Below are 3991 nucleotides of genomic sequence, written 5' to 3' on the forward strand. Positions count from 1 at the left end.
ATGTTTTAGTATGGAGCGGGAAAAATTGCTACTGATCTTTCAGACTGAATGTTTCATGAACATCAAATCCTTTATTTTGTGTTTCTTATTTCCCTAAATGCTAGGAAGTTCTAGGATAGCCCCTTTTTCTTCGAGGAAAGAATACTAGACTGATGATGGGTTTGTGATGGGAACAGGTGGTGGTAGCAATCAGTGAAAGGGATGTTTTAGTGATGGAGTCTCTGCTGTGGAATTTTCTCCTCAGGAAAAGTTGCCTGATACTATCATTACTGTGCTTTAAGCACCAGGAAAAGTCTGCTGTGTTCACTCATGCTAAGGCTGAGCTGAAATGTACCCACCAATTTCGTTTTCCCATTCACAGATGGTAAAAATGGTTAACAATTTTGGGGTGGAGGGGTGGAGATGAAATTTGACCAGATCTATTGACAGCAGCAATTCTCTCATGGCGGCTACACGCCTTCCCCCGACCACTGCCTCACATAACAATTCTGAAGGAACTTATAGCCGAAAACAAAATGGCTGGCAGCCACTGAGAGGAGCTGCATAATGGCTGGCAGGAAGATGGCTGCAATGGCAAAACAAGAAGTGGCGGGAAAAGGTGAGTTGGAGGCAGCATTTTTTAGATACCTTCCCGCCCCAAGCCTGACCCCAGCATTTGATAAATACTTTAAATATAAGACAATGTGAATGCTATTGCAATTGTTTGATGAGTTTTTAGGCAGCTGCTTTTATATATATTTATTTTGTCTTAATTTTTGTAAGCTGCTTGAGTGCTTAAGTGAGGTATAAATAAGTAAGTCAGAAAATAGTAAACTCACACAGAATGCCATTTCGTCAAATTTAATCCTGGACCGGATTTAGGTTTGATGAGGCCCTAAACTACTGAAGGTAATGGGGCCCTTTATATGTCCAGCTGTCCTTTGTCAGCAACAAATTGTCACTGGTTATTTTTTGTTTGTTGAATATATGCTATATGGTAATTTATGGACCTGATAGGTATCTAAAGCCATTTGCACATAACAAATAGGAGCCTACACAGCACAAAACACTGTTGCTGTATGTAGGTTTTATTTTTTATGTTTTATTTTATATTTTGGAAATGTACAGTACATGCAGATTTTTTAAAATCCTTTTAAATGTTTTGGGGGCCCCAAGAGAGAGGGCCCTAAGCTATAGCTTATTTAGCTTATACGTAAATCTGGCACTGGTGGGTCATGTCAATATTATCATAACAAAGAGCAGTAGTGGGGAGAAGGGACTGTCCAAGGAATGAATTGAACCAAATAGTACTTTCTGCGAGCTACTCATATTGATTTGAGGGAGGGATCCTTCGAAAACTTACCAAAATAAAAAAGGAGACCCAATAAGCACTGCAAATACTGGGTATAAGCATGGTAAGCTAGACCTGATAAACCAAGACCACTTGTACCAGCAACATAGTTCATGAGAAGTAAATGGATCACAAAGGTATCATATACCCTCTTCATCCAGTTCTAGAGTTCACCTTCCTGTCTGGAGTATGAAATAACTTGACCCTGTGGAAAAAGCAAGAATAGGCCTCTGCAAGAGTTTGTAGTATGCCACTGTAGGCGTCAAATAAAAATTTGTTCTCCCAGGTGGTGAGCAACGTTACACACTGAATTTGGGTCACACAATTTAAAGGGAAACATGTGGTTTCAGCATTTTGCTGAAGAAGCATCCATTGAAACATTTATGCATATGAGCCTTGTTCTTCCAGGGCCTGAATGAAAACATATTAATTCAAATAAATCTCTTTCATCCATTTCAGACGATGGGTTGGCACTTATAAGAAACCGTTATTTGCTGAAGAATGATTTGCTTTTTGAAATGATACAAATCACAACCATCTTTCCACAGTTTCTCCATACTCCAATTTAAAGAATGTTTCATGGGGCTATTAAAACATCAAGATGATCACTATTTATGGAAACAAATCTTTCCTTTAAATATCATTTCTGACATGCTTGATAAATAAATATCCCTCCAGCTACAGAAATGGTTCAGTGGCAATACAAATGTCTATATGTCAGTGGAAATGAGTTGCATTTTATTTCAAGGAGTCCAAAGGAAATCTGTTTTGCTGCATTTTAGTAGTATTTGTAAATATGGCAATCATTTTCATTTATGAGCTGACTTTGATTGGGAATGGAATTCAACCTACTCCCCACTATGTGTAATGCACAGTGATTAGAATGAACTAACTCAGATTAACTAATTCCTTGGATTAATTATAAATGTATGAATTACACCTGCAAGTAGTTCTTATAATTTCCAGGTGAACAGCATGTGAACTAAACTCCTTTTGCGGTGGAACTTGATTTTTAAAAATTCCATTCCATTTTTATTTAACAATTTACATATATACAAAGAAGTTTAATTGAACTTAACTCTGTGTTTGATTGTGGCCACTGCATTTACAATTTTTACCCATCTGAAAATTGATGCTGTTTAAGCTTAAAGATCATACTTGTTGTGAAAAATAAATAAAACTATTGTCCACATTACGCTGTGTGTTTTGTTTTGATGCTTTCTTTCTTCTTAAATATATTTTATACTTCAGCAGAGCAGATTGTAAAATTCTGAAAGCTGAAAAAAAACAACATGCTGAGGACCAGGTGAATGAATTGTGAATTGAATTGGAATGCAATTAGTTCCTTTTTTGATGGGAAGAACTTGAATAGGAACTAATTCCTTTCTGGAACAGGTGAACTAGAATGGGAAATAATTCCTTTTTGGTGTGGGTGAACCGAAACTGGAGTTACTTTCTTTTAAAACTGAATTTTCCAAGTACTGGTAATGCAGTCATACAGATAGTGATCCTATAGGTGGAACATATGGTGAAGCAAGTGGTCAAGGAACTCACAGGACCCTCTTGAGACCCAGTCAGTTGACCTCCAGAAAATATGGTTAAGTGTTGAATATGGTCAAGGACAAAGCAGGACAATAAATATAATTATATAAGATATAAAAAGGGTCAAATCTTGTTGTAAAAACTGTATTTGGTCAGGGAGAGGTTCCAGTTAAGGCTGGTAGCTTTAGGTCTCATCAGCCTGGCAAGAAGATGCCAATTCTGTAAGAGTCCCATTCAGAGGTGCCAACTTCTCAAGATGATTGAGAGGGCCTGATGTGATGTCCTGATGTTGCAAATGCAATGTCACAAGGAGCTGGGGGCAAAGCCAAATGCCCTCTGAACATTGAGAGGGCATGCCTCCCTCAAAAAAAGCACCGGGGGGATGGGACAAAGTGCCATAGCCCCCAGGATCATGCACCTATGGTCCCATTCTGAGGCAAAATACTATGCAGCTGCATAAGGAGGCGAGTCTTGTAAGCATGGAGATCTCTGGGGTAAAATTCACTATATAATATTTCTGCCTTTCCCTATAAACTATTAAATAAATGAACCTGGAAAGCAGAGTTATTAATTGGTGTTTAGATTGCATGAGTGGTGGGAAGAAATAAGCCGCACATAATCCCCAAAGTGTTTTTCTTATGAAGACTCTTGCTGGAATCCTGAGGTTTAGATTTCATTTTTTAAAAAAACAACAACTACACCTTATAAACGTGGAGAATATTTAAGAAAACATGGAAGAAAAAGACAGGAGCCACTTACTTGAGAAGCCCAGCACCAGAAAAATAGGGATGCCAGAGTAGGTAATACTGTTGAACAGTCAAGAAGGGTGAAGCCATCAGTTTCCAGTGGTACTATGGTGGGACAGAGGATCACATAAATTTCTGAATGGTGCAGCAATACTTTCTGAAGAACTGGCCCTTGTCAAGGTTCTTCTCTGTGCGCCATATTGGCTATGCTTCAGGTTGGACTGGTATTGTTCCAAATCCTTCAGTTTGGGAGAGGTAAGTGGAGTTCCAGGGACTAGTTGCTCTGTTTAACTTCATCACCCAGAGAGAAACTGAAGAGGAACCCCTCCATTTTTAGTTTTTCACATGCAGGGCTGGCCCAATACATTTTAGC

At 38.6% G+C, this 3991-nt stretch overlaps 1 long non-coding RNA gene across 1 annotated transcript; it reads left to right on the plus strand.

Moving 5' to 3' along the window:
* The first annotated feature begins 479 nt into the window (after positions 1 to 479).
* Positions 480 to 2483, plus strand: LOC310834339. Its single transcript, XR_014559203.1, has 3 exons — positions 480 to 598; positions 1492 to 1572; positions 1790 to 2483. It is a non-coding gene; the product is annotated as an uncharacterized lncRNA (long non-coding RNA).
* Positions 2484 to 3991: the final 1508 nt, after the last annotated feature.

Source organism: Podarcis gaigeae, assembly GCF_964106915.1.
Source record: "Podarcis gaigeae genome assembly, chromosome: 2".
NCBI lineage: Eukaryota > Metazoa > Chordata > Lepidosauria > Squamata > Lacertidae > Podarcis > Podarcis gaigeae.